We start from the raw sequence: 12945 nt of genomic DNA, 5'->3' as shown, positions 1-12945 counted from the left end.
GGATTCCAGGACATCCTCAAAAATCAGGAGAGTATGGGACCCCTGGTACAATGTGCTCACATCCATAAACAGCTATGACTATAGATCTACTATAGTAGCATGCAGATTGCATTGCAGATCTGGTTCAAAATGGCGGCTTTTGAACATCTGTCTTATTTCTTGCTCTGTAACAATGATACTGGTCAGAATATTCAGCAGACATTAGAACAGAACCATAAAATCTTGAATTTCATTGAAGGAGTCTTCCCTTATCTCTAATAAATTTTTCAACTCTATTATCAAGAATAAAGTGGTTTCCATTAATAAAATTTTTAAATTCTACCGTCTCTACCTCTGCAAAAAGTAAACTGTCTGAAGCAATATAAGCAGCACAATATAAATCTAAATTTGACGAGAAATTTTACGAAAGCATGTGAAATTAGGACCTGGGTCTCAGCCATTTGCAAGTAGTTGTGTATTAAACATTAGGAATTATGGTATTTCAGTCAATAACTCTTAAAACTTAATCCTTTTCATCACGGATCTTGTCCCAAGCACGAGATTTTGGGATAATAAATATAGCCCTAAAACACTAAGAAATGTTCAATTACTTTAATCTACAATATTCTGCATTTTAGCATGCTTCATAATCAGTGGTTAGAATTTAGTTCTAATCTGCAAGGAAAATGATAGTTCATTAGCTCAGGAAACTTTTTGATCTTTATTATATATAGATTGGATACTAATGGAAACATTTCACATTGGTTTATGTGCACAACAGCTGTTTTTCCAGTCAAACTGGTGTTCAGACTGTAAAAGGTAAACCATCCCTAAATAATTAAAATCCTGAATCATACACACTTTATTCCTAACACAAGGTAAATCATTAAAAATAAACTAGAAATATGTGAATGTATTAACCTGAAATGACAAACACAAAACTAAGCTGGGTGTTAATGATGGACAGAGATGGATATGAGCAACACTGTATGCCCCAACTAACGTCCTCACATGAGAAGTTATCGTTTGGCTCCAGCATCATCCGGCTCTCATAGTAGAAAACTAGCATCAGTAGTTCAGAACATAATACGATTTAAGATATATAAAAAAAACTAATAAGTGTGAACATTATCTACAATAAATTGAATTAGTTTCCTGATAATAAAGAGGCAAAGGAATGTCCAACTTGAACATAATTCTGCTTCTCTCTCTCTCTCTCTCTCTCTCTCTCTCTCTCTACATATATATATATATATATATATATATATATATATATATATATATATATATATAAAAGAAGACTGGAAAAAAGACAGCCATGCACACATAAAATTATCTTTTGCAGCCAACACATTTTCATTAAACAAATCTCTAAATGTGCTTAATAGCTTATAACGACTACTATAACAATGAAATAAACTGGATATAACTTGCACTTACATAAATTTACATAAAATAACAGATGTCTTTATGGTTCATCGATTTCTAGGTCAACAGAAATATTTTACAGCATCAGCACTAAGTTAAAATAAACTAGTTGAAACATAATAAAGGTTTATTTCCTGTAAAAAGAGCCATGTATAAAATTTTGCAAACATAACCGTTTTTCTGTTTTATTTGTTTGTCTTGTCTATGTTTTGTATTTGCCTTTGAAAAAGACTCATTAAAGAGTCAAAAGCCCTCAGGCTAGTTAATTACTAGTTTCACACTGTTCGTTGTCAGTTTATTACATTTATTTTAATCAATCCCTGACACGCATGATCCCTTGCTGGATACAGTGCACTTGAAAGGATTGTTATTTGCCATATGATATCCAGAAAATCACTTAATGACCCCAAATTCGTTATACTACTGCTGTTACATGACTGTGTTCCTCAAGAAACTTTAATGAACAAGATAGATCAGAATTGTTTAAAGAGAATGTTTTTGTGTGGTTTTTTAGCTTCATTTCTAATGTAGCTTTAACAATTCAAGTAATGTTGCTATGATGTCGGCAGCATGGCAGTTTCTAGTGATGTCTAGCACATGGGCATCATGCTACAGAGATGTCCTACTCAGTCACATACCCACCCCTACCTTCCTTACTGACAGAATAAAACTGGCTAGCCATTATTAAAAGAACAGCCCTCTTCCCCACCAGACCATACCATAACTAAATGGTGCATTAAAAGGACTCAGTTACCCAGATTTGCAATTGACTTCCTGATAATGACATGTTTCCAAATTCTCACCCCTAACTTCCTGCTAAATAGAAACCTGATATTGGTGACTTGTCTGTGTTACTTTCTGTCCAATCAGCTTTACACATTTCAACTTTTTCCCCCACTAAAATCTCTTTGGTCATACATTTAATAAGACACTTTTGATGGCATTTTATCACAAATATTATTTCCTAAAATTTGACACAACTTGACCTTTAAGTACTTCTGTGTAAACAGATCTGCCTTGTTTCAGTCTCTGTGATTGACTTTTGACCTTACAAGAGGAAACTTCCTTGTGTCAAATTCAAACCATCCACACAATTTCCTCAAAGTAGGCGATTAAGAACTCAAAATAGCATGCAGAAATATTTTTTCCTCTTCAAGTCACTGCGACCCTGACCTTTCATCATTTAACCACAAATCATGAAGTGCCTTAAGTAATCTCAAATGCAAGCCTTTTGAAAAGTTTTGTCATGACAGCTGGTATTAACATCAAATCAATGTGTAAAAACAGTTTTCCTTTCATCAGTCCCTGAGACCTTGGCCTCTGATTTCTGGCACCCAAAAAATTAATCAGTATTTTCTTGCTTCAAATGCAATCTGCATACAAAGATTTGATTTTCAGAACATAGTGGAGAACTTCAGTTCTTGTCCAGAAACAAGAAAAAAGGGACAAACTGTTGTACTGACAGACATACAGACAAAATAATGTCTGTTCTGCCTCATGGTAGGTATTAAAAATTGCTTAGTAATTCATTGCAGCATTATGTGGACATTTCTGAGGTGCTAAATGGTGCGTATAAATAATTCAACATGCCAATTCTCTGGCTGTATTTTTATATTTTGTGGTGGATTCTCCTCTAATATTTAATCCATCGCTTACACTGGCTTGAGGCATTTAATTTATCAAATGCACAGGCAATTACATATTTTGAACAAGAAAAGATACCCATATCTTGCATCAGTCCAACTGCAATCTCTTTATATGCAGTATAATATGGATTACTGCTTAAAAATCCAAAAGACAAGTATTACATTGCCCTCATACCATTATTGTCATCAATAACACAAAAACTAGGGACTGCATTGTCATCAATAACAAAAACTAGAGACTGCATTGTCATCAATAACAAAAACTAGGGACTGCATTGTCATCAATGACAAAAACTATGGACTGCATTGTCATCAATAACAAAAACTAGGGACTGCATTGTCATCAATAACAAAAACTATGGACTGCATTGTCATCAACAACACAAAAACTAGGGACTGCATTGTCATCAATAAGAAAAACTATGGACTGCATTGTCATCAATAACAAAAACTAGGGACTGCATTGTCATCAATAACAAAAACTATGGACTGCACTGTCATCAACAACACAAAAACCAGGGACTGCAATGTCATCAATAACAAAAACTAGGGACTGCATTGTCATCAATAACAAAAACTAGGGACTGCATTGTCATCAATAACAAAAACTAGGGACTGCATTGTCATCAATAACAAAAACTAGGGACTGCATTGTCATCAACAACACAAAAACTAGGGACTGCATTGTCATCAACAACACAAAAACTAGGGACTGCATTGTCATCAATAACACAAAAACTAGGGACTGTATTGTCATCAACAACACAAAAACTAGGGACTGAATTGTCATCAACAACACAAAAACTAGGGACTGAATTGTCATCAATAACAAAAACTAGGGACTGCATTGTCATCAATAACACAAAAACTAGGGACTGAATTGTCATCAACAACACAAAAACAAGGGACTGCATTGTCATCAATAACAAAAACTAGGGACTGCATTGTCATCAATAACAAAAACTAGGGACTGCATTGTCATCAACAACACAAAAACTAGGGACTGAATTGTCATCAACAACACAAAAACTAGGGACTGCATTGTCATCAATAACAAAAACTAGGGACTCAATTGTCATCAACAACACAAAAACTAGGGACTGAATTGTCATCAACAACACAAAAACTAGGGACTGCATTGTCACCAATAACACAAAAACTAGGGACTGCATTGTCATCAACAACACAAAAACTAGGGACTGCATTGTCATCAACAACACAAAAACTAGGGACTGCACAATTTGCCAGATGGAAATAGTTATCACATGCTTGGCATGACTGGTTATTTATTGCTAACTAACAGAGTAATAAGTTAACACCATAAGAAAAAATTGTATCTGCAGTTTTAAGCAAATCTCCACAGAATCAAAAATATATAAAAATCATACAGTAGCTGGCTCTGTGTGACAACTTTGCTACCTAGCTCACAAGGACCAACATAAGAGGCAATCTACTTAATTACATTCTTCAGGTGGGTAACAAGACTAAGATGGAAACTATCAGCATGTATATATAAAGAATGCTCCTTACACATAAAACTGAATCTCCATGGAAAACAGAAATAAAATACTGCATCAAACCTTGGTCCAGGCTTGAAATGGCTCAATAATAATAATAATAATAATAATAATAATAAAGACTTTATTTACAGAAGGTAACTCAAGTAGTCACAGAACTAATCTACCTTAAGACCTTCTAACTGTTGGGCAGAATATGTACAATATCTACAAAAAGATGTGATAAACTTGGCTTGACACTAAACAATTAAGTGAATCTAAGAATCAAAATATCAAGCCTGGAACATAGCACAGGCATCCGTGAACACATAAACATATATAAAATATAAAATATCATCATGTATTGAAAGATTCAACTATGAAAATGATGCAAAATAAAGAAAAACAAGCAGTCTTTTATTACTGGAACTGTTCAATCATCTTAAGATTTCATCCATTTGAGACACAGATTCTGAAAAGAAGAAATGCTAGTAGCCTGCCTTATGTCACTGGAAATTTTGTTCATTACTAGTGGACCAGTATACTGAATATTTTTAAAAACAATTCTTTCTTTGGCCTTGGTATAATGCAGTTTTTACCTCTGACAGATGTTAAATTTGGAATACCATCAACATCTCTTTGGTGAAAGATATTGTTTTTGTAGGCAGGAATGGCTCTCTGGACATTTTATACATAAATCTGACCTTTCTAAGAAATATTATTACAAGTATTATTACAATTTTTATTTAATTCATTGCATCCTGGAAATTGTCTACACATTGATTAAGAATGATATGTTTGACATGCCCTCTTTTGGAGTCTTAAAAGTTTAGTTACGGTTGAATTAGAAGTATTACCCCAAATTATGTAACAACAGTCCAGATATGGCTGAATATAACTTTTATAAAAGATGACCCTACACTGAAATGGAATGTATGTTTTGATTTTCTTCAGTAACCAAAGATAAGAATTAACCTTTTTCTGAAATATGTTTGATGTGAACAGACAAAGTAAGATTGTAATCTATGAATACACCAAAAAATTTATCATGAGAGGTCATATTAAAGTTCACACTGTCAAAATAAATTGGAGTTTGTCACTATCTAGCCTTGTTAGTTTTTGTTTTCTTTTAACTAGTAGGGCTTATCTTTCTGTATTTATGATCACAGTATTTTCCTTGAACTATTCTTTAAGTCTCTTCGGAGCATCTTGCAAGTTATTTTCAAGTACAGTTTTGGTTTTACCCATCTCAGACAGTGTAGTATCATCTGCATGTAGAGGTCAGTGGAAGAAATTAAATTTCCGATCTTAAAGAGTTAAGTCATTGATAAATATAATGAATAACATAAATAACAAGGTCCAAGGATAGAGCCTTGTGGTACTCCACAATGAATACTTTTACTTTCAGAAAGATGACCATTTAAAGATACTTAATGCACTCTGTCAGTTAAGAAGTAAATCAGCTATTGGAGTTTTCATTGCATGGATAGACTTTCAGTTTTTCAAGCAAAATTTCATGATCTACAAGATCAAAAGCTTGATGAAAATCAACCATAATGGTGCCTACTATTTTTCCTGTACCTAATGCTTGTAGCAATTTATCAATCAAAGATACAAGTGCAGTTTAACACAAGTGATTCTGTCCAAAACAAGACTGAACTGGATAAGATCATAAGTGTTTAAATAGTTGAGAAAAGAATCATGTACATGTTTTTCTTTTAATTTGGAAAGTCAAGGAAGGATAGAGATGGGTCTGTAGCTTTTACATCATTTTTTGTTCCAGAATTATGCAATGATGTTACCTTGGCCATTTTCTATGTCTGTGGAAATTTATTAGACCTAATACTTTCATTGCAAATGAAAGCTTTGCTCTCTACAAAGCAGGTGAAGCTGCTTCTAGTAGCCTTGATCCAATCATATCAAGTCTTGTAGCTTTACCATCATTCATTTTTTGAATACATTTCAACAAATGCAGGACTCATTTCTGGAATTTCAACTTGTATATTGTTAGGAAGTTTTTTTAGCACAAAACGTTTTGATTCTGAAAGATCAGATGAAAATTTGGGTTCTTTAAGTTTTCAGAAATTTGAATAAAAAAGTAATTAAAAATATTTGAGATGTCAAATGGCACAACCAAGATCTGCCTTCACATAACATGCCAGCTTATCTGGGTCTATGTAGTTCATTAGGACTAATAAGACCACTCCGGTGGCCTAATGGTTAGAAAATCTGCCTCAGATAAAAGAGGTCGCAGGTTCGAAAACCAGCCGTGTCATACCAACACTTATAAAAAAATGGTACTCAGCATTAAGATGTTAGTGATAGGACTGGTCTGCCTGGTGTCAGGATAATGTGACTGGGTGGGACATCATGCTACATGATGAGGAATCAATAGCTCAAAACTCCCTGGCTTCAATTTTCATAACTATAAGGTCCCTCTCAGTAATGGACTGATAAGCTCTCTTAAAAGTTATCGCAGTCCAGCTCAAAATGGTGGAAGCTGAAATATCAGCCGAGCCCATAAAGTAGAGAAAACCATCCTTCAAACCCTTTCTTCTCCCTTAGAACCACCAAATAAAAATGTAAAGCCCTAACTGGACATTAAAGCCTATATTAACCAGCCCCAGCATAGATATGATTAAGACTGGGGATCTCAATTGGGAAGTGAAGCAACTGATTCAAGCTTTCTCTGTGCAAAAAGGCCTGCTTAGCAAAGGAGATAAATTGACTCATTATTTCCAATGAATAATATACTGCCTTGCTCTAAGGATAGGGCATGAATTTTGCACCTTCATCTTGCAGACAATAATAAGAACAAGAAAACAGTCTTCAGTATTAGATACTTGAAGGAAGCTTCACCCTTTAGGGGGTTTGAAAGACTACAAAATGCAATGGAGATTCCATATAGGTTAGTAAGTGGCATGGCAGTCTTTGCAGTCTGAAATACCTGATCTGGTCTGTTATGCGAGTCCACAATAATGACTAGGACTTCTGAAAATTGTGTTGTGTTGGATAGTGCTACCCTATAGCCTTGATACTAGAAACCAAACATTATTTATCATCAAACAGGAAGAGAACAGCAGGGACAAAGAGGATTGACATCTTTCCTACAGCACCAATCAAAAAAGATTCTCTACTTGGCATCATTGACCTTAGATGCAGATAATCTAAACTGAACAATGCACCTTGGCTTGAAAACTTGACCAGGCAGAGAAATTAGTCATGTCTGAAGGTGGATTATCTGCAGGTGGTTGTGTAGGCAAAAGCCTCTGTGACGCAACAGATGATCCCTCCTCTAGGGTAATGTCCTGGAATGTTCCACCAGCAGGTCAAGACAATCATTGAGCCATGATCATTGGTGCCACAGAAGGCCTATCAAAAAGAGCTGAGCAGTGGACTTCCTTGCCTTCTTAAGTACCCACCGTTTCATCCTGAAGGGTGGAAATGCATAAATAAATAGATGAACCCACTTCAGGCTGAAAGCATTCACTGACCATGCTCTCTGGCTCACAACAAGGGAATCATGAAAGAGAACTTTTTGTTTAACCTATCACAGCCAAGTCCACCAAAATGGTGTCCCCTAAAGTCTGAACAGGGAACTGCTACAGCCTGGAGTAGATGCAATTCTGTGTGGACTGTCTTCCTCTTCCTTCATGAACTTTCCCTCAAAATATTCTTTCTGCCAAGAATTTGGCAAACTCACAGGGTACTCCTTTCCAAGGCTGCCAAGTGAAGGATCCAAACCTCCATAATGAGAGAAGGTGCACATGTACCTCCTTGTCTTCTGAGGCAAACTACCACAGATGTGTTGTCGTCAGAAACCATCACACAGTGACAACTTACTACCTGAATTTCCAAATTAATATGGAGATCCTTTTCTTCCCAGGACCACAAACCCTACAGAATCAGTCCTTCTAGCTCTATATGAGAACCACACCCTTCATATGACATGCCTCCTATCAGATATCAGTATGGTTCTTTGGCATCTGGTGCATGCCTGGGGACAGAAAATGGTCACAATTAGTCAACCAAATTATATAGTGGTGGAAATCCAGACCTAGAGAAATCTGGGCAATCAGAGGGTCCCAGTGTGGTTTCTACTTCACCCAAAGAAGAAACTGGAGGTCTGCTGTTGACTTGCATGTCCCCAGAAGACATGAAAAGACAAGCTGACAACATGCTCTTGGCTCTCAGATCCTCCAACATGTAAAGGATCTTGACTACTCTGTCCCAAGTGACACTGACCTCCAACAGGTAATGGATCTTGACTACTCTGTCCCAAGCAACACTGACCTTCAACAAGTAAAGGATCTTGACTACTCTGTCCCAAGTGACACTGACTTCCAACAGGTAAAGGATCTTGACTACTCTGTCCCAAGCAACACTGACCTCCAACATGGTAAAGGATCTTGACTACTCTGTCCCAAGTGACAATGACTTCCAACAGGTATAGGATCTTAACTACTATGTCCCAGGCGACACTGACCTCCAACATGGTAAAGGATCTTGACTACTCTGTCCCAAGTGACAGTGACTTCCAACAGGTAAAGGATCTTGAATACTCTGTCCCAAATGACACTGACCAAGCCTTTGTTTGTGAGAAAATTCATCCCCACAGGGGTGAAATCCTTAGATGGAGTAAGTTCCAATTTCTCTAAGTTGGGTAAAAGACCCAGACTGGTCACAATGGACAAACAGTGAGACACATCTAATCTAAGGGACTCTAATCAGCCATTGTGGATCAACCAATTATTGACATATGATAAGAATGGGATACTGAATGACCTTAAGTAGATGACATAAGTAAATAGATGAACCGATGACTCTGGTAAACACTCTTGGTATGAATACTATCTTGTACTATACCAATACTATCTTGTACTAATTTCTGAAACTGAAACTAGTGTTCAATCACTATACACACAATATCAAAGAAAACCTGCAACCAACTTTTCTGAGACAAAAATCGCACTAGTCACATTAAAAGGAATGTGAATTATTTATTATGATTCACAACTGTAATAAAACAATAAACAGAATCAGGTTCACATACCAATTTTGGCAAGGATATGGTTAACCCTTTACCTCATACAACCGTCTTTGGACGCCTCTACAAAAGTCGCATCGAAGCGACTTTTGATGCTTCTACAAAAGTCCCACAGAAGTGCCTTTTGACGTCTGCTGTAAACATCAGCCATTTTAAGCCGGTTTTCGTAGCGCCACCTTTGGGGAAAACCCTTTATTAGATACTAAATTCATTTCTGTGAATGACAATTACGTCAGATCACGTGGTCACTGTTTATGTACTGGTCGATGTCTGCTATTTAAAGTAACTGGGTCGTAATCTCCACTCTCCAAAATGGCAGTCGCGGATTTCATTCTGTACTTACGAAGTTTTCATGATTAGAATCACAACTAGGAAAGATTCAATAACCTAGGTAAAGGCTCTGATATTGATATAGGCTGCAATTAGTTTTTATAAATTATCAAATTTAGATGACTTAGTGATGTAGACACAGATGAAAAACTTGTAAATTTCGAGTATGAGAAATGGCAGCTCTATGGTTGGTCACACGGCCTCACTGACATGACGGTGAATGAATTCTCTCCAGATTTTAAAGCACATAACAATTTCTTCCGTGATAAATAATTACACAGCTATAACAATCGGCCTTTACTCTTAAATTGTTCCACATGTAATAGATGTGTACCAAAAATGTAAAATGGTTAAAATTGCTGTTAAACATAACATACACTACATTGCTTAATAGTTCACAGGCAAGCTATGCGTATGCGGTCGACTAGGTAACAGGTGTTCTATGTATAGCGAGCTGCACTTTGTCACTATGCTCTATGAGGTAAAGGGTTAACAAAATACTTACCCAGAACTAGAAATAATTCTCAAACAATAATAGTTACACTTAAACCTCTGTGGGTTAAGACCCTAATCACAAGGCTATACAAAACATAACCAAAAAATGAATCCCTCTAAGGAACTGAAACTCCACTAGGTGAAAAGAATTTCCAGGAATTCAAAACCATTTCTTCCTTTCATGTGTCAAATGTTGAAACCATTTCTGATATTCTTCAGCAATAACAAGGCTTTTAAATTAGGTTGCACTCTACAGATATTATGACCTTCTGACAGAGTGACTGGTGTTAGGTGAAGATGTCTTCATTTGCAACATGCACAATGGAGAGACATTTGCAAACTTCTATGCTACTTCCATATACTGTTGCACAAATTTCTTTACATGCTGTAGTTGTGGAAATCATGTATGAACTAAGCTGAGCACAACTGCTGCTTCCATGTGCTTGAAAAATCAGACTAAATTAGTCCAAAGTAAATTAAGTTTAGCAGTTTTTAAATTAGAGAAAACAAAGTTTGTCAGAGTAGGCAATACCAGCCTCTGCAAGTGCAATGAAAACTTACAAATCTTTATATATATATATATATATATATATATATATATATATATAAAAGTGAAAAAGTTATTCGCTCATTTTCTGTTTCTTTTATAACAATTTACCTTTGATTTCCAAGAAGTAAAAATTACCAAGCTGAGCAATTAGTTTTCTTGGCATAGATGCACATAAGGTACTCAATAACCCAAATTGCATCAGTCAATTATACAAGAAAAATAAAGGGAATTAAAAGTTAAATTATCGTTGCCTATGATATACAATATCTTTTTCAATGAGTCAGGATAACCAGTGAGGGAAACCTGGGAAATTCTTTTTCTTTAAAAAGTAAATGCTTTGGAAAGAACAAATTTGTAGAGCACAACCCTTAGATGTTGGGGTGCTAGATGTCAGCTTGATGCTTGGTACCATTTTCATTTAGGACAAAGTAAATAGGCTTTTAGGTTTTTAATCAAGGGGAGTAGTGCCAACAAAATTTTTAAGACAGTTGTCATGGCAGCCATATTGGATGTATGATTTGTGCCATTTTCATTTAGGATTTGGAAGCCAACATCATAATATTCATCCATTCAGAAGGAGTCATGACTTTTCATTCAAACAATAATATTTTCAAGCTGGCTGCTGTGGTGGCCATATTGGACGTCTGATCTGCAACATTTTTATTTAAGACCAACTGGACATCACAAGAAGTCTTCTGGGGAAAACCCTAAGTCAATATGGCTGTGTTCAAGTCCAGTTGTGATAACAAGACTTTTAAGATGGCAGCAATGGTGGACATAATGGATGTCAGATTGTTACCATTTTTGTTTAGGACCAGCAAGACATCATAATACATCTTTCATAAAAATAAAAAAACTACTGCTCACACTGCTATCCATGTAAGAGAAGTAGCAAAAACAATATTTTGAACATGACCAATATGTTGGCCATACAGAACATACAAAACCCCATTGGCACAATTTTCATTTAGGACAACCAGACATCATAGGAAGTCTTGAAGTGAAAATCCCACGCTGTTATGACTATCCATTCTGGAGTAGGAATAACAAGATCTCCAAGACGGCCAATGTGATGGCCATATTGGTTGTCTGAACAGTCCCATTTTCATTTAGGACAAAAGCAGCCATGAGATGAATGCGTATGTCAAGTTTCAAGCAAGTAGATTACAACAAGTGGCACTAACAAACTTGTGCTAATGGACAGACAAAGAACAACATAGAATCCCATCAGCTCTTCTCTATGATCAATACAACTAAAAACTGCAAATAGCTATTGAGATCTAAATTACAAAAAAAAAGATGCTTAATCAAGGGTAATTTTACAAGATCAAAATGTACATAAAGAAAATCTCAAACTTTGATGTTAACAATCAAAGTGAAGGCAGTATCTCTTCAGTGCTGAAGTAATGTCAGCAACTGGACTAAGAATGAAGAATAGTGTGCACGGGCAAGGTAGTTACAGGCTGAACCAGGGGTGTTATGGAATTCTAGAACTTTCCAATCAGAGTGTGAATTCTCATCATATAGTCCGGATATTTACTGTCTCAAAGAATCACCTGTGCAAAAGCAGCAGCTTTCATGTTACTAGCATTAAAAGCTTCACACAGGAAGCTGATTAATGAATATGATGTGGCCAAGAGGTTGGCAGTGAGGTTTATTTTGTGGCCTAGAGGTTGCCAGTGAGGTTTATTTTGTGGCCTAGAGGTTGGCAGTGAGGTTTATTTTGTGGCCTAAAGGTTGGCAGTGAGGCTCCAGATACAGACCTTGCCCAAGTAAAAAGATTCCTCTTGTCTTAATCCAAGCAGTAGGCATGACACTATCACCACAACAAAGGTTTTCTTTCAGCCCAGAAAGTGAATAAGCCACCAGCTCATAGTAGTCAATTCTTATGGGTATGGTTGAATGATAATAGAAAGAGAGAGTTAAGTTGTTAGATAGATCAATACACTAACCTGAAGACCATTCAAATGTTTA

General features: G+C 36.0%; 1 protein-coding gene across 2 annotated transcripts in view; it reads right to left on the bottom strand.

The window, feature by feature from the left end:
* LOC149782797 (CD109 antigen-like) overlaps positions 1-12945 on the bottom strand; it is a 642407-nt gene that overhangs the window by 406306 nt on the left and 223156 nt on the right. The gene's annotated exons all lie outside the window — the stretch shown is intronic.

Source organism: Sinohyriopsis cumingii, chromosome 15 (assembly GCF_028554795.1).
Source record: "Sinohyriopsis cumingii isolate HCF-2022 chromosome 15, ASM2855479v2, whole genome shotgun sequence".
Lineage (NCBI taxonomy): Eukaryota > Metazoa > Mollusca > Bivalvia > Unionida > Unionidae > Sinohyriopsis > Sinohyriopsis cumingii.
The sequence above is the reverse complement of the archived record's forward strand: the minus strand, read 5'-3'. Positions and strand labels throughout refer to the sequence as shown.